This window comes from Lathamus discolor, chromosome 2, assembly GCF_037157495.1.
Source record: "Lathamus discolor isolate bLatDis1 chromosome 2, bLatDis1.hap1, whole genome shotgun sequence".
Taxonomy (NCBI): domain Eukaryota; kingdom Metazoa; phylum Chordata; class Aves; order Psittaciformes; family Psittacidae; genus Lathamus; species Lathamus discolor.
Genome location: NC_088885.1, coordinates 3,941,014 through 3,958,868, shown reverse-complemented (window position 1 = coordinate 3,958,868; position 17,855 = coordinate 3,941,014). Strand labels below are relative to the sequence as shown.

General features: G+C 46.9%; 1 long non-coding RNA gene across 5 annotated transcripts in view; it reads left to right on the top strand.

Moving 5' to 3' along the window:
* Positions 1-1,556: 1,556 nt before the first annotated feature.
* The window catches only part of LOC136007577 (uncharacterized), a 36,149-nt gene continuing 19,850 nt past the window's right edge, over positions 1,557-17,855 (top strand). For 2 of the 5 annotated variants that reach the window (XR_010609760.1, XR_010609756.1), the window contains exons 1-3: positions 1,557-1,643; positions 2,531-2,631; positions 3,199-3,374. This is a non-coding gene — a long non-coding RNA (uncharacterized LOC136007577). Of the gene's footprint in view, positions 1,644-2,530; positions 2,632-3,198; positions 3,375-3,726; positions 4,179-13,810; positions 14,066-17,855 lie in introns of those variants that run through there. The other 3 variants (XR_010609758.1, XR_010609759.1, XR_010609757.1) reach the window with 3 other exon arrangements.

The window sequence follows — 17,855 nt, the reverse complement described above, 5'->3', positions numbered from 1 at the left end:
CTAGCCCGTTTCTCTGCTGCTCTCCCAGCTGCCTTTTCTGAGCAGACCTGCAGTGCTAGCAGCTCCTCCAGCATGCATTCGCATGGCAGCTATGTTATTTTAAGCTCTCAAGTGTTATTGTAAAACACACCTTCCAGATGCAAGGATTCAAAAGGATGTGAATCATACGTACCGAGTATCCCAGATGTGTGGAGATGCACGCATGAGTACCTGCTCGCACATGTGTGCATAGACGCGTGTGTATTGTTGCGTGTCACATTATATGTTTTTGTATCCACTAGATACAAATACTGATCTTATTTTACATACCTATACTCAAATACATAAGCCTATCAGTTGTACAAAACATGCCAGATATTTAAGGGCTAAGACTTCAGATGATTTAATTCTAGTTTATATTTTCATTTTACTTCTTATGTGAGCTGCAACCTCTTTATTAAGACTTTCAAATACGTAGCTATATATAGCTATGACTGCTGAAATGAATGTAAGCACCATTAAAACATGTGTCTTGTGCAAGCTCTCTAACTGTCACAGGCATAAATACACAAATGGAGATGACGATCAATCATAGATGTACTACAAAAAATTATGTATTTATACATGAAAGTCTGACTTGCCCAGGGGTACCTGAAGCTGATCACGTAAATGCATCTCATGTAAGCTAAAGACTGAAAAATGGGTTTATAATGAGAACTCCAAAGTTCTTACAAAGCTTTCATCACACTTCAGCCTAAGACCTCAGAAAGAGAAAGAGCAGAAGGGAAGTACTATGGCAGGAGCAACAGCGTGCGCACTATTCCGGGTCCATGTTGGGTTTGGTCTTGGTATCTGTGTTTCACCTGGATCGCCTGTGTTAGCTCCGAAGTGTGTTAGGAAACATAGGGAAAACCTTGTCTCTGTCTGACACGGGATTGATATCCACCCATTTGTCTCACACTGTGCCCGTTACTGAGTGGTGTAGCTGTATCACAGTCTCTCCTGCAGCCTGATCTTTAGGATTTGGCACCAAATTACTGAGGGTTTCCCAGCTCTTCATGCTGGACAGGGAGGGATGGATGGAATGGGGGATGTAGACCTGATCCCACTCCACATGATGGGGAGCCAGAGTCACAGAGGACTTGCTTGCAGTCACACAGGCAGAGCAGAGAATTAAACTCCATAGGCATTGTTAAAAACAGAAAGAGGAAACCTTCCGACCTGACACAATAAACGGGATTGTCCAGGCCTCAAATGGTGAAAACTGGCACAAACCCCACTGACTGCATCAGAGCTCTGCTGATCAGCATCAGCTGAGAACATGGTGCAGTGAAGGAGGATAGGCTTATAGCACAGGTAATAGAGTACACCTTGTCCTCCTCCCTGGCTAACATCTATCAGGTTCAGTGATGCTGTAACGATACATATTAGAGGATGTCCAGCATGATCTATGGAGTGGTTTAAATTGCATCAGACTTAGGGCGGCCTGAATGGGGAAACTCAGTAATTCTAAGCTATCATAGCTCTGGAAAATTGTGCCTGTACATTTCTTTCTCATGCAGCTCGTAGCATTTCCAAAGATGATTGTGGCACGGCTGCATCGAATAGGCACCTTGCGAAGTGTGCGGGTCAAAGAAGCAGACTTTGGCTTTTATAAACAGCACGTAAGTGTTTCAGTTCACCTTTAAGTAGCAAGCTCCATTGCACCAATCTGCTTTTCTGGTAGTACATCTCTTAGGAAGAAAAAGGCATACGGGTCTGCCCTGAGGAAAAGCAAGTCCCTGTTGGTAAGATAAGGTCCTCGAGCCCAATAGCACTAATTCTTTCCCATATGAGACGAAACCCAGCCCAGCAGCAAGGAACAGCAGAAGTCCCATGCACCACTTCAGCCTCATTTAAACTCGAGTGCGGAAGGGGCAGGGGGAAGAGGAAGAAACCATGTGTCAGCTGTCTGTTACAGGATCAGATTAATCTGATCGGTGATCTTTGCTCAGTAAGGAGTGTGCTGCTGGTCTTAACTAGGCTCCTTTCGAGATTAGGCACAAGAGTGAAGAATTGCAGGGCTTGGCAGTTTATTTGCTGTTGATCATTCCCTGGTCATATTTTCCACGTGTTTTATGGGGGTAGGATGAGTATGCTCCATTTCACATGGCTGAGATAGTATTCCCCTGGAATGGGGAAGACATGGCTTAACCTAAATTAGAAAGGAAGAAACTCCAGCAAGAATCCAAACCCACCAAAACCAAACCAAACCTCTGGGGCTTTGGGGAGGGTCGTGGTGTTTGAGAGGTAAAAAACAGCTTCGCATGATTTCATCAAGCCATGGTTGCTGTCCTGCTGCCCTCACCCTATACTGGTGGCCCCACTGAAAGCAATGGCTCAGTTTAAGGGTTAGGACACTCCGGATCAGCAGCGCACTTCAATATGCACTCAACTGAAACATCCAAACAATCCCTTTGAATTCAGTGGCTGCACTCAGGGAGTTAAAAATAAGCCTGCTGTTAAGTGCCTTCATCAGCTCTAGGTCTAACTATTTACTTTACATGAGCAGTTCCAGAGGAACTCGGGTCTTTGCTGTCTGGCTTAGGAAACAAGAAAAATAGCCCACGCTTCTGGTTTACGCAGTGGCGAAATGAAGCGTGCTTTGTAGGGGTAAGTACTCTCAAACTCTTTTTGTGCAATGAAACCTCTGTCAAGCAGATCAGAGTAACAAAACAAAGGTAGAGTTCCTAAATAAATATATAAAGAAAATGAAATCTTTTGTAGACAAAGGAATTTTGCCAGAGATCCTATGGGTGTTTTAAAGTGACAAGGCTTGGTTTGGGGGGGGCTTTTATTTGCAAAGTATTTTTGAATGTTATTTGCTGTTTCTGGATGGATTTCAGGGGGAGTTTCAATAAGGAGGAAGCATAAAATGAATAAAACCCAAAATGCATAGCCCCCCATTAATTTCTGAATATTACTTCTGCCATCTAAGGACAACTTGTCCCCATGAATAAAGCCTCTCCAAAGCCTTATACTGCATATTATGTCCCTAAAATAGAGGTTATTTAAAGTGGGCTTTAAGGCATAGGATGCTTTTATGCTCCCCCATTGTCACCTCTGGCCAAGCTGTCAACCCTGGTAGTGAAAAATCTTAGCTGGACAAGTAGGTTAAAATGCCTCTTTCGCTGTTTAGCTCAAGATCCCTAAGTCTGGTCCTGGCTGGATGTTTTCCAGGATCTCTGGTAGCCTGCAAAATCTGAGGAGAAAACCTATGGAAGAGCCAAGCTCCTCCAGGAACTGGAAATGGCATGAAGATGGGGGCTTACCTAATAAACACTGCGTCCCGTTAATGGTCCCAAGTGTGTGCCCGAAAGGGAAGGGTGGAGGCAAGAGTGAAGTGTGTTTAAAAGGTAATGAAATCTTTCATTTCCGTAATTGAGATACGTGTTTGATTTACGCTTGCTTCTCTCCTGGCTGGAGGCTCTCAGTCAATCAGAGCCAGTTTGTCTCATCCTCGCACGTCAAGGCCAGGATTCATCTCACGTCAGGCGCTTGGTTTGCAACAACAGGGGTGAAACACAGGATCTCCTGAGGATGATTCATATCATAGGTGGGCTGAGTCGCCCTCAGGAGGTGCCTGCCTCTCCCTGCCTTGCCTATAATGGGAACCAAGGGCTGACAACACTCCAAACTTAGCCACCTCAGCTACGTGCCTACAGTGCGGTAGGATGAATCCTTATACATATTTTTTCCTCCCTCCAGGTAAAATTTCACTTTGCATTGACCTTCTGCACTGTTCCTCTCTCAAAAGCAGTCTCCAGGGGAACATCAGGGCTCACAGAGCAAATGGGCACTGTGTTGACCCTGCAGACTTCCATCATTGATGTCCTTCCGTTGGGTGTTTCAGAGGTGTCTTCCAGGGCTTGCATCCATCCCATGAGGCACCAGCACTATTAATATTCCTGATCATAAACTCCAGAGAACCACATGCAAAGCTCCCGCACTCTGAGAATAGCTCCAGTGCTAAATATAGGGGATTTTTATGAATCTATTTGCCACTTCCATTAGTCAGGGCAGAAATACATTATTGTAAGATGTCTAAGCGTTTTGTCATTGCTCACTGGCTGTTTCAAAACGTCGTCTAAGCAGTTATCACTGTATTTCCGATTAATATTATAACAACCACTGGCTAATCACAGAGCCAGCAGTGAAAAGGGCTCTAATCGTTATCTTTCTGGCTAAGTAACTTCCCCGTTATTTGTTGTACACCGCAGATTTTGGCACGTGGGGCTTCTTTTTTTCTTCTCATGTTAAATGTGAGATTTTATCCTCAAAGGAGTGATTATCTCCGAGCAAAATTGGCAAGGTTAAACGCTATCTATAAAAAACCAGTCAGCAGTGTGCCATGAAATGAATTGCATCATATATCACTCATCTACCTGGCTTTTGAAAAAGTGTGAATATGTGTTTGTTCAGTTTGGGTGAGGACTTTATATTAGGCTTCTTTTTCCATGAAGGTAAAAATGACCTTGATTATTAGAAAGTGAAGATATATTGAACCGGGTAGAATCAACACAGTTCCGTTTCATTTGGTGCCCGCTAAAATTGAAAGAAGAGGAAAATAGAGATTGAATTTATTTTACTATATATTGCCTCATTTGAACTTTAGTAAAGCATTAGCCACTAAGGAAAAGCCTTCTCCCACCTCCCTTCCATAATCTCTTACAGATGGCAGGTTAAGGAAATTGCCTTGACTTTATTGATTCTTCGCTATGAGGTTCAACCGACAGCTGGTGTGTTACTGGGGAAATGTGTGCTGTGCTATAGTTACTGGAAAGCAGCACTTTGACCTGGCAGCTCTGCGTACCCATACAAGAAAGTCCCTGACACTTTAAAATCCCAAATTGGTCTATTTTTGCCCCCCTTATACCTTAGTAGATCGTCTCTTTAGGACCCCACTGGAAAAGCTGTATTATCCCAATCTATGCGTTTTACAGAATGAAGGAAAATAGTATCCTGCCAAGATGGAAAGGCACAGGCTGCAAACTAGCTCCTAGATTCTGCCAGGTCACTGGAATTTTCTATTAGTTCCTTTCCAGAAATACTTCCCTTGTGACTATTATAAAATGACCAGTGTGTGACGCTGCGTGCTACCGGCCTCTCGCAGTTCAATCATTCATCAGGTGGAACTTCAGACACCTCCTGATTTAAATTTCCTGTTAAAACGAAGGGATCAACGTGAACCCTTTCTTCTCCCTTTATTTTGATTTTAAAACTAATTGGTGTCTTCAAAATTCTGGGGAGCATTTTCGCCTGGCATCAACCAGCCCAGCGCTAGTGGAGCCCACAGAGGTACACCCATTTGTACCAGCTTAGCAGCTGGCCCTCTGAATGTGAAAATCTACATTAGCACCTATTTTATAGGTGATAATTGCTGCCTAAGTACTACAAGCCCAGGATATTAGCACTAGTTCTGAGAAACTTCACAGTGGGTCAAGCTCATCCCTGTGCTGAGGAGCTGGTGGCACATCTTCCAACAGATTTCATCTCTCAGGGGTCTCCTCAGCCCCACAGCTCCCCTCCTTTCTTTGTCTCCTCACCATAATGGACCTTTTCCTGCTTCTTGAGGGGCTGCAGAAGGTAAAATCCAAGCTGGGAGGCTCATGGGGAGCAGAACAAAAGCAAAAAGCATGCAGCCTGCAACTCCCACAAGACTTTTGTGGATAGGTATAAACTGTTCGTCTCTTTTGGCCAAACTATTTCAGACTGGCTTGGTTTTGTTTTTGTAAACCTGTGAGAAGTGTAGAATTGCCTACAATTCTTCGTTAGTCTTTTCTATGCAATATAACCTTCAAATATTGCCGTCTCATGAGGTTAAACTGTCCTCCCCCCCAATATTTGCTGGCGTTCTCCTAGAAACACACGACCATGAGAGATCTCAATCCCCACTGATAAAGCTGGAGGGCTCAAAGGCCCAAATGTCCAACCTTCCTTCTGATTCATGCTCCTTCTGGTTCTTTGCAATACATTCCTCTTTAAGCTAAGTTCATCTTCCTGCAGGTGCTTATTTTAGCTCATAGCTTTTTGTCAATTTGGCATAACAACATTGCGGCTAAACTTCCAGAGGAGTGCTTACTTGGGATTGATCAGTGCACGGGGCTGGTAGTGAGATGGGCTGTAGGAGAGCTGGGAAGCAACACCGGGAGACACACACCCTTATGTTAGTTGTCTGGTATTTGTCATGTCCTATTTGGGGGTCTGAACTGACTCCCTGGTGGACTTCATTGGGATGGATTACAGTTCAACATTGCATAGGTATACTTCTATTTGAAGTCTCTGCAATATAATTATATTAGTAATATAAAATCTCCTAAGGGCTCGATACGAAATTCTTCCATTCATCAGTCAAATTATGCTGCTAGTAAGAAGTATGGCTGACCCAGCCTACTGTCAGGACCAAATTCAAAGGCAGTATATACAACAAATGTAATTTAGACCTCTTGGCCTCATTCCTCACCTCTGCTGCAGAGCTCAGCACTGCAGAGCTCACCAGCACTAGCAAGGAGGAGCTTCCCATTACGGATATAAAGCCATTTTCACCCCCGTTAATTCCCTGCACCAGGCACTAAGGCTAGGTTGAGAGAAAAAATTTGCATCCATTTGATCAGTTACTCCCTTTCTTGTCCAAGGCAAACCTTGGGTAGTTCCCAAGCACAACCTGTACTCTGTGACCTTCAGGTATGGCTGAAGTTTAAGTCCCCAGAGAACTTTGGTTGGCTCTGCTGATTTCACTAGCAAAATCCAAGGCGAGAAGGAAAACCTTCAAGGACAATACGTGTCTCTTTTCACTCAGTGACTTCCTTTCCTGCCTTCCATCTTTGCCCTCCCCAGTCACTCTAGGGTTTGAGTGCCTCACACCAATGCAGGTTTCTCTTCATCCCTTCCCACAGAATGAAATGCCATTGCTTTAATTCTGCTTGTTGAGGAGCTGATCTACAGAGGGATTAAACAGCTCCCCGCAAGCCCTATAATAAGTCAGGAGCAGAGCAGGTATTCCCCAAGGGCCAGCCTGCAGACTCAGCTCTTACACAGCCCCCTTCTCCCCTCCTTTCCTATAGACCATGTTTCTCATGGTCACTACCTCCATAGAGCCCTAGCAGCCAGCTCCACCAGAGCTTTGCATTGCTGGAATCTCTGCATATAGAACCATAGCATCACCAGGCTGGAAAAGCCCTTCAAGCTCACCCAGTCCAACCGTTCCCAGCACCGCCAAGGCCACCCCTGCCCCATGGCACTGAGGCCTCGTCTCCACGCTGTGTGAACACTTGCAGGGCCGGTGCCTGCAGCCCTGCCCTGGGCAGCCTGTTCCAATGCCTGAGCACCCTCTGGGGCAGGAATTGTTCCTCAGCTCCATCTAAACCTGCCCTGGTGCAGCTTGAGGCCGGTTCCTCTTGTCCTGTCCCTTGTTCCTTGGGAGCAGAGACCGACCCCCCCTCACCACAACCTCCTGTCAGGCAGCTGTAGGGAGCGATCAGGTCCCCCTGAGCCTTCTCTTCTCCAGACTGAACCCCCCAGGTCCCTCAGCCGTTCCCCATCACACTTGTGCTCCAGGCCCTGCACCAGCTCCGTGCCCTGAGGAAGCATACCCCAAGTCATTCCCTTTTCCCTCTGCTTGCAGAAGTTCCTCCATACTGTTATAAAAAGGATTATTTTAAAGCACTTCTTAAAGCTGCCTCAGACAACCCGATGCAGCCTGGAGACAGGAGAAGGATTCACAATAGGTTACCTGGTGTTCTGGCACCACGGACTGTGTGGCACCATCATGTCCCCTCACCACAAGCCCTCTGCAGTTTTTCCCTTCACAGTGAGGTGAGTGCCAAATAGCAGGAGGCTGGCTCCTGTTAGAATCCATTTTGCCTTCCACTGTTACTTTAACACCGCCTATTCGCACCATTAAAACGAGACATGACACTGCACCAAAACTCTCTCGGCGTGGCTTCACTCCCCATCTTCCCCAAGCCCCAGATGCCTTTGAAGAACAAGGAACCCGACTCTGAGAGCGGGGCCTGCGATATTCATGGAGCATTAGCTCATGTTCGCGTTAGGTATAATCCAGTACAAATCCTCTCCGTGTCACTGACACTGTGAGGGTTGTTATAATTGCTCATAGCTTAAAACAATTTTGCGGCTTTTCTTCACCTCCGTCAGTTAGTTCCAATTAGAGGAAGGGAACTTTCCGACCCTGCAGAGTTTCTATTTAGGACACAGCCCTGTCCTGACAACACGCTGTCAGCCCCGCCGAGCAGCCGGGAAAACGTCCACCGCGTTACAGAGACGTGACAAAAACAGAGGGAGAAGAGGGATCTGTGCTCCAGTTTCCTTCAAAGGCGCTTGGAAGCACCTCCTTAGGCGTTTATTTTGTTCTGCCTGACGCTGCGTTCGCGGGGCTGCGAGGCCTCCTTCTGCGTCGCCTGCCTTGCAAATGATGTTCCCGTTTCAGAAAGTTGGAGGAACGAGAGAACAGGGAAAGGAGAACAAATCAAGTGGCTGCAAACCTGCCCTTGTGTACGGGGAGGCAGGGGCTCGACCAGCCTGGAACTGTTGGAGCAAGTCCAGAGGAGGCCACGAGGATGCTCAGGGGCTGGAGCACCTCCTGTATGGAGACAGGCTGAGAACACTGGGGCTGCTCAGCCTGGAGAAGAGAAGCTGCGGGGAGACCTCAGAGCAGCTTCCAGTGTCTGAAGGGGGCTGCAAGGATGCTGGAGAGGGACTCTGCATCAGGGACTGTAGCGACAGGACAAGGGGTGATGGGGTCAGACTGAAACAGGGCAAGTTCAGGTTAGATCTAAGGCAGAAGCTCTGCCCTGTGAGGGTGCTGAGGTGCTGGCACAGGGTGCCCAGAGAAGCTGTGGCTGCCCCATCCCTGGCAGTGTTCAAGGCCAGGTTGGACACAGGGGCTTGGAGCAAGCTGGTCTATTGGAAGGTGTCCCTGTCCATGGCAGAGGGCTGAAACTAGATAAGCTTTAAGGTCCTTTCCAACCCAAACCAGTCTGGGATTCTATGATTCTATTACCCAAAGGCAGAGGCACATGGGGTGGAGGAGACTGTGCCCAGTCACAGCCCTTGGTGAGTAGCTGGGGCTGGCCCTGGCCATGCAGCTGGGGGAACGTGGCTCTGGGCTTTGTGCCCCACAAGCAGAGGGGTGATGTGGGTGTCTCTATGGTAAGCCAGGCACCAGGGCACCCCACAGCTGGGAACGTGGTTGTGCCTGTGATGCGCACGTGGGCCTCAAAACCACAGTGACCAGGATACAGATTTGCCCCCTCATCCCTGCTGGCAACACACCCCTCCATCCCACCCCCCTGCCCACAGTGCTCACAGGCACACATGCCCTGTATCCATGGGCAAGGAATGGCAGGAGCAGGATGGCTTGCCTGCTCCTGGTCACTGCAACCCAACCGTACTCCCTACCAGGCCATTTAGGTGCCAGACTCTCTGATGCCATCCGTGTTTTCCAGGAGTCAGCAGACACCAGCACTGGCTTTATGCTGAAGGACCAGGCAGCCAGATAGGGCACCCATCATGAGTGGGTCTGCCTCCAGGAAGACAAGGGAAACCTTCTGTTGCCACATCCTTGTTTTCCAAGGGGTTCATCATAACATGCTGTAAAAACGTTGGCAGAAGGAATGACCGTAAATGTGACCACAGTGCTGGCCAGATACGCTCTGTCAGGGAGTTCAGTTTGAGGCCAGCTTTGCAGGGGAAAACTGGAAGTACATGGGAGCTGAAGCTTTATTCCAGGCTGAAAGGGTGATGTTTGAAATGGAGGTGCCTCCTGAGAGCATGGAAAACAACACTGTGCCAAGATATCAGCTGGTGATTAAGTTACACACGGAAGCAGGAACCTATATAACGGGTCAGCAAAGTCAAACAAGAAAACTCTTTGTCCTCAAATGCTTTTTCACTTTCTTGCTGCAAGCATCTGCTCTCTCCCTCTCTCTGCCTTGCCTGTCTGAACTTGCTGTGCACCAGCTCAGTTCACTAACCCAGCAAAAGAAGGTTTCTAACAAGTAAATGGGGTGATTCGGTTTGGTGAAAGGTCCAGTGTTGGAGGAGCTTGTGCACCTGGCAGCAGGGATAGATAGAGTGAGGAAGAGGAGTGGGAGACAGTGGAGCAAAACTCTCCCTCCAGCAGAAGTAAGGGGTTAGAGTGGCTCGGTCATAACACATGCACAGGACAAACAAAGCACAAGTGAGCAGGTACGAAGTGAACAAATAAAGACTCAGGGGGGTGAGACCCAGGAAAAAACCAAAGATTTTTGCTTTCTTTTCTTCCTTCCTGCCCTTCCATCCACCCACCCGTAATAACAGAAACACACAGGAGGAAATGCATCTGAGGAGCTGGGTCTGGAGAGGAAGGCGCACTCCTTGCTCCCTCCTGTTATGCTTGGCTTGAGTTGGACGGACACACCTGGCCTTCCAAACAGGCACTATTTATATGTCTCCTTCCCCACAGTGGTGTCACCTTCTCCCCACATCTTGCCCAGCCTTGTCTGCTGGCAGCCTGCCTGGGCATGGTGGAGAAGAGACCCCAATGCCACCTGGTGCACGCAGTGGCTGGCTGCTTTCTGCTGCCATCACACTACACAGCCAATCCATCATCCCCCAGCACTGATTTCACCTTTCCTGCTCCAGCTTTGCTTGGTGCACAGATGAGGCTGATATGGCTAAGCTGCGTCTTCCTTCTCCTCTCTCAACTGCTCTGGGCGGAGGGAAGGGGACCTGTCCTGTGGGTGCTCCCTGCTTGCAGCAGGTCTCCCAGAACTCCTCTTCCCTTAGCTCCCTGGTGCTGGAGCTCCTCCCCGGACCATGGCACCTTCCACCCTCGGCTGGCTTATAGCCAAGGTACACCTCCCCAGGTGAGACCTCACCTGGAGCATTGTGTGCAGTTCTGGTGTCCTCAACATAAAAAGGACATGGAACTGCTGGAACAAGTCCAGAGGAGGCCACGAGGATGATCAGAGGACTGCAGCACCTCCCGTATGAAGACAGGCTGAGGAAGTTGGGGCTGTTCAGCCTGGAGAAGAGAAGGCTGCATGGAGACCTCAGAGCAGCCTTCCAGTACCTGAAGGAGGCCTATAGGGATGCTGGGGAGGGACTCTTCATCAGGGACTGTAGTGACAGGACAAGGGGTAACGGGTTCAAACTGAAACAGGGGAAGTTTAGATTGGAGATAAGGAGGAAATTCTTTCCTGTTAGGGTGGTGAGGCACTGGAATGGGTTGCCCAGGGAGGTTGTGAGTGCTCCATCCCTGGCAGTGTTCAAGGCCAGGTTGGATGAAGCCTTGTGTGGGATGGTCTAGTGTGAGGTGTCCCTGCCCAAGGCAGGGGGCTTGGAACTGGATGATCTTGAGGTCCTTTCCAACCCTAACTATTCTATGATTCTATGATGCTTTGGGGGTGTCATGCTGCTTTCAATGCTATGCAGCAAAAACCGAGCAGGTAAGCCCATGCAAGAAAAAGAGGGAGTCAGACCTAGAAACGCAGCTAAAAGTAGACTGTGGAAGAGGAGCAGAATAAAAGCAAATCTATAGGCATGGCCAGCTCGTTTTTGCATGTTTCCCTGCAAAATAAACTGGCCAAGTGGAAGTGAAACCTAATTTATCTATACCACTATAATCTACTTTCCTTACGTTAACATAAGCCAGGCTTAGAGGTTTTTTGTGACCAACAACTGCAATGAAGACATTCATCAAGAAATGGAGCCTGGTCACCATGTCAGCTGTGTGCCCTGTGCTCAGCTTCTCTAAGACTTCAGAACCAACATGGCTGAAGTTGGTTCAACCTCTGCATTGCAGCTGGTCCAGTATCAGGACTTAGCTGGTGGATCTGTAAATCCTGCTTGATATAGCAACCACGGGGAAAATCAGAGTGTAAACCTGCAGAGCCGGCAGCTAGTCAGCACTATGTGCCTGTTCCTACCCTCTGGTCCCTGCAAGGTGACCTCCCCATCAGTGAAGGAAAGCAGTTCAGTTTAATAAACCAAACCGACTGTTTCAATCACCTTGCCGCCTTCTTGCAATGATAGGTGGCACTAAAATGAGGGTATAAAGAATAAACCCATAAATTAAAATGACCCAGCTATGGGATGTTGAGGAAATCTGCAGAGGAGCTCTGACTTGCTGACAACCAGCTCGCTCTCAGCCCCCAGTAGCCTCTGCAGGGCCTGAAAGCATGCCATGAGAGACAACAAATTACTGGCTTTTTTGCATATCTTTGGAGATTTTCCAAGAATTCCTGCAGGACTTTGTTGACTTTGCAACAGAAAAGTTCACTGTTCAGGAAAACAGTGATTCGTTCTGGGAAGAGTTTGCTTTTATAACATTCATTAGGAAGGGGGAAGGGAGGTTGAAGATGGTCGTGTAGGAAGACAGATACTTGCGTTTGCACCACATCGGTTTACGCGCATAGGCAGAGGGCCAGGCAAGGCTGTCCTCTTATTCTTCTGCATCTGAATCCTTCCCTTGTGAAATGCATCCTTCCCTCCCAGCACATCTCCAGCCATCGGGCATTGGATGACGTTTGCTCAGAGGATGCCTCCTCCCCTGGTTCCTTGCAATCTCTGCTCTGTCTTCAGCGCCTTTCATCATATTTTACACAAGGCAAAGTCACACATTAAAAACATTTTCTGCTTATAAGCAGCTCTGTCATTTATACCAAAACAGATGCGCTGATAAATGAGGAACGATGCTTTCCCCGTGATGTCACGGCAGCTTGCATTCAAATTCATTAGATAGAAACAAATGCGCTTAAACTTCCGCAAATGGGAGAAGGCTGCCTCTGAAATTATTCCGTTTTCAAGGTCAGTGAGCAAAGAGTCAGTCCACGTTCCTTGGAGACAGCCTCCAATCAGAGGAGACGGCTCCCCTGCCAGCCAGCTGTTATCTGCATAGTCCTCCTCTGCTATTTGATGTGCTTCTTGTCACTTGACTGTGAGATATTTTCATCATTCCTCCAGCTGACATCCTTCGTGTTCCTTCTTCCCTGGTACAGAACCCCTCACATCTAATAGCAGCAAGGGGTTAGGACATGTCTAAGCAAGCCTGGGCTCTTTCTTGTGCTGCTACCACAATGTCTTTTTTCCAGGACGCATTTCATATACATCTTATGACCTCTTTAGCACTCTTCCTGGCAAATAAGTACATTGGTTTTAATAGCCACTTGAATTCAACCCAGAGGACAGTGATTAGGCTCTTAATGAGCTGTGCAGTGCACATTCTCTGTTGGCTAAATCTTGAGGTGCTTACTCAGGCATATTGCCACAGTGGCTGAGGCTGTGTAAAGTGCTTCCAGATGTGGCCCCTTCAAATTAACTGAAAGACTTAACCATCATGCATTTCAGCACCAAGAAAAGAATGCCAACATAGCTCAGCGGCTGATTTGCAGCCTCTGATCCTCTTTTCCTTATGTGTCTTCCCCTAATTATGACGAGAAAGGTGAAGAAACACAGAGAGGGGAGCTGGGATGATGTTCCCCCAGATGCCAGTGCCTCCCTCAGCTTGACTCCATACAGCCTTGGAGAAGATGTCAAATAGTTTCAAGGAAGGAAATCTCTCCCCGTGCACACCTTGGAAAATCCCAGGGTCTGCCCATGCTAGCCCATCCTGAGAAGGGTTGCAGAACAACTACTTGGGTAGGAACCCAAAGCAGTGTGAACATTCCAGTGGAGCAGTATGTGTGTGGGGTTGTGTGTAGGTTAGCATGTGGATCTCATGCGACTGTGACTTCCCAAGGGTTACTCAATGACTGTTGTGCTTTGCAATTCTCTTATGTTTCCTCTGTCACAGCAAAGGCAGCCTTGGTCTCCAAAGGAGGAGGGGATGGTCGGTGACAGGCACGTCTGGGATGAACTCTACACAGATCTGTCTCAAGAATTCTTGGGAGAAGAGCCTTTTTGTAGAGACAGGCCTGCAAATGTCTGCAAATGCAGAAATGGAGTGAAATATCTCATTCTTCTTCTCCTACATTTACAGAACTGTTTTAATATTAGTAGATACCAAGGAGAAATTATTTAAGTTTAGATCACATCATATTTCTCTTAATGGCATAATATATTTCTGCATTATCTACAGATGCATACATAGCATGCATATATAGCAGAAGTAAACTCTCTATATATCATAACCCTACGTGTGATATAAACATGACAGATATACTATAAAACAGTACAAAATATTCTGCACATTATTCTGAGGTACACTGTGTAGCAGTTTAACACCATATATAGCTTACGTTTTATTGTCAGATGTAGCAAGATGTAATCTTTCACAGGTCACACAAGTAGAAGTTGTAGGAAAGAAAATCATGAATAGAGGACAAACATTCAGTAGTATGGGCAGAAGATATTCAAGATTATTAGATATACAGCATGCTCCTTCTGCCACCAAAGCAAGGCAGGATTGAACAGTGGTTTGGGGAGGCAGAATCTGGCCTACATGGACATAGGCCTTTGCAGATTCTTTTATGGATCTCAAAAGGACCTTACAAAGCACACAGGGTCAACTCCTGCAGCACTGGAACCATACTCAGGTGCTGGCTCTCTGCTGATCATGCCAAGACGGCCTTGCCATTCTTCAAAGCCAATGGGCTTACACACATAGAGCAGCACTAAGACTGTGGATGTCTAAGGAATGCTCAAAAAACTAGAAGAATTATTAATATAGAATAATAGAGTCGCAGAATAGTTTGGGTTGGAAGGTACCTTAAGATCATCCAGTTCCAACTCCCTGCCATGGGCAGGGGTGCCTTCCACTAGACCAGGTTGCTCCAAGCCCCGTCCAACCTGGCCTTGAACACTGCCATATATTGTAAAGCAAGGAGCGCTGCAAGCATTACTGTAGTAGCTACTGTAGCAGCTACTGTAGCAGCAAGGATCTTTATAATTATTAATTATTATTAATAAAAAGAAAAAGGAAAAGGAGAAGAGAAAGATTTCTCCTGCCTGCTTCTGTCTCTGAACAAGAAGCACTTGCTGGTCTGAAAAGTGATGATGAGACTGGTTTGCCTTATCCTTTCAATGCTGCTATTTCCAAAGAGCAACTGCAAAGTCCGAGGTGTGCTTTGCAATTTGTTGTAACAAAACACTGGTTTCTTCATGTACTCATTTTCCTCTGCTATTTTACCACTTTGACCAAATACTGTGCTACTGAAAATTCAGATGAGTTCTGGTCAAATAGTAAAAACAAATACATGGGTATATAAATACTACTGCGAGTAAAGAAACTAAATTTATCTCTCTTGGACTTCTAGGAACTCATGTTTATCACTGGTTTTGAATACTCAGAAACATGGGTTGATGGGAATGTTCACAAATCCTGATCATCTTGTTCATTTTTATAGAAATGCCTGTTGTGTTTGGTGAATAAACACATTCATAAAATGCTCAGTCCCAGGCAACCATCCACTGCCAAACACAGGACCTTGACTTGTGTGCTCACTCACAGGCTAAGAGCACAATCCTTAAGCACGGGTTTTGAGGGTTTGATGCACATGCTCTGCTGAGAGCTCAACTGCATCTGCTACGTCTTCAGTTGTTATTGGTGCCATGTCAGTTGCTTCAGCTCTTACTGATGCAATACCAGTGTAATCAATGACCATTCAAACAAGTGGAGGAATTAATCCAGCGTGTCTCATGACTGAAATCATGCCTGGCTCACAAATTATTCAAGTGCCAAACCAGCTAAATTCACACTCAACCTTAACAAAAATAATCAGCATTGCTAAAGTTCAAAATGAGTTCCTTCTTTTCAGACTCCTGCAATAAATTAGCCTCCTTTTCCTACCTTGGAAAGACCTATCTATTTCCATATTCTTCATTTTAAAGAGTTTGACTCATAAGCTGATGTGATTTCAGGAAAAACACAGAGAATATACAGCTATTCTTGGTTTTCTCTAGAAAAATTTCTGTGGGGTCATTGCAGCTTTAATTCAGAATTGTATTGACTGATTTCTTCCTGCATCCTAAGGAGTTGCTAAGCAACATGGATTCTCTCTTGCTATGCATTTGCTGAGACAGAAAAAAAGTAGGAAGAAATAGAAAAAGATTCACCTTTTCTAATATAGACTCTCAGACTGGCTTGGGTTGGAAAGGACCTTAAGATCATCCAGTTCCAGCCCTCTGCCATGGACAGGGACACCTTTCACTAGAGGACACTGCTCCAAGCCCCATCCAACCTGGCCTTGAACACTGCTGGGGCTGGGGCAGCCACAGCTTCTCTGGGCATCCTGTGCCAGTGCCTCAGCACCCTCACAGGGAAGAGCTTCTGCCTTAGATCTAAGCTGAACTTGCCCTGTTTCAGTTTGAACCCATCACCCCTTGTCCTGTCACTACAGTCCCTGATGAAGAGTCCCTCTCCAGCATCCTTGTAGCCCCCTTCAGACACTGGAAGCTGCTCTGAGGTCTCCAGGCAGCTTCTCTTCTCCAGGCTGAGCAGCCCCAATGTTCTCAGCCTGTCTTTGTATGGGAGATGCTCCAGCCCCTGAGCATCCTTGTGGCCTCCTCTGGATTTGCTCCAACAGCTCCATGTCCTTCTTATGCTGAGGACACCAGAGCTGCACACAGTGCTGCAAGTGGGATCTCACGAGAGCAGAGCAGAGGGGCAGGATCACAGAATCACACAGAATCACAGAATCCCAAGGGTTGGAAGGGACCTAAAAAGATCATCTAGTCCAACCCCCCTGCAAGAGCAGGGTAACCTACAGTACATCACACAGGAACTTGTCCAGGCGGGCCTTGAATATCTCCAGTGTAGGAGACTCCACAACCCCCCTGGGCAACCTGTTCCAGTGCTCTGTCACTCTTACAGTAAAGAAGTTCTTCCTGATGTTAATCACCTCCCTTGACCTGCTGGTCATGCTCCTTTTTATGCAGCCCGGCACAAGGGGAGTTTCTGGGCTCAAGCACACACTGAAGCCGCTTATGTTCATTTTCTCATTGACCAACACCCCCAAGTCCTTCTCCACAGGGCTGCTCTGAATCTCTTCCCTGCCCAACCTGTAGCTGTGCCTGGGATGGCTCCAACCCAGGTTTAGGACCTTGAACTTGGCTTGGCTGAATTTTATAAGGTTGGCATCTGGCCACCTCTCAAGCATGTCAAAGTCCCTCTGGATCCCATTCCTTCCCTCCAGCATATCAACAGAACCACAGAGCTTGGTGTCATCAGCAAACTTGCTGAGGGCACACTCAATCCCACTGTCCATGTCACTGACAAAGATGTTGAACAGGATCAGTCCCAACACCAGCCCGAGGGATACCACTTGTTACCGGTCTCCAGCTGGACATTGAGCCATTGACTGCAACTCTTAGAGTGTGGCCACCCAGCACAATTCTTCATCCACTGAGTGGTCCATCCATCAAATTTATGTCCCTAAATATATCTATCAAGCCACACAGTATCATTTATTTCAGTCCCACCTGAAGTTATACTACTGATACATTATTTACTTCCTCAGTGCTGTAGCTGGTTCTAGAGTCTAAGATCCAAACCATTGAAAGGTCTTGGTTTTGTTCTCATTGATAAGGTACCCTTGGTTGATGATTTTCACCCATGAGTCCACCCTTAGCCAATGGCCCATAAATCTGTTCATAAATCATAAATGGGCAGTGACCTATCGTGCCAAATTCTTCAGCTGTTCTCATGAGGAGCAAAGGGTTGAGGACTTAGCTGCCCTCCGTCTGGAGCTCTCTGAGGTCTTTAGAAAAGAGAAGTCATTGCAGGCAGCCAGCATAGCTTGCTATCATTTGGGCTTTACAGAGAATGCACTTACGGCTTGTGGGCCACTGCAATAACATGAACAATCAGAAAGGGTATGGCAATACTGTGGTGATTACTG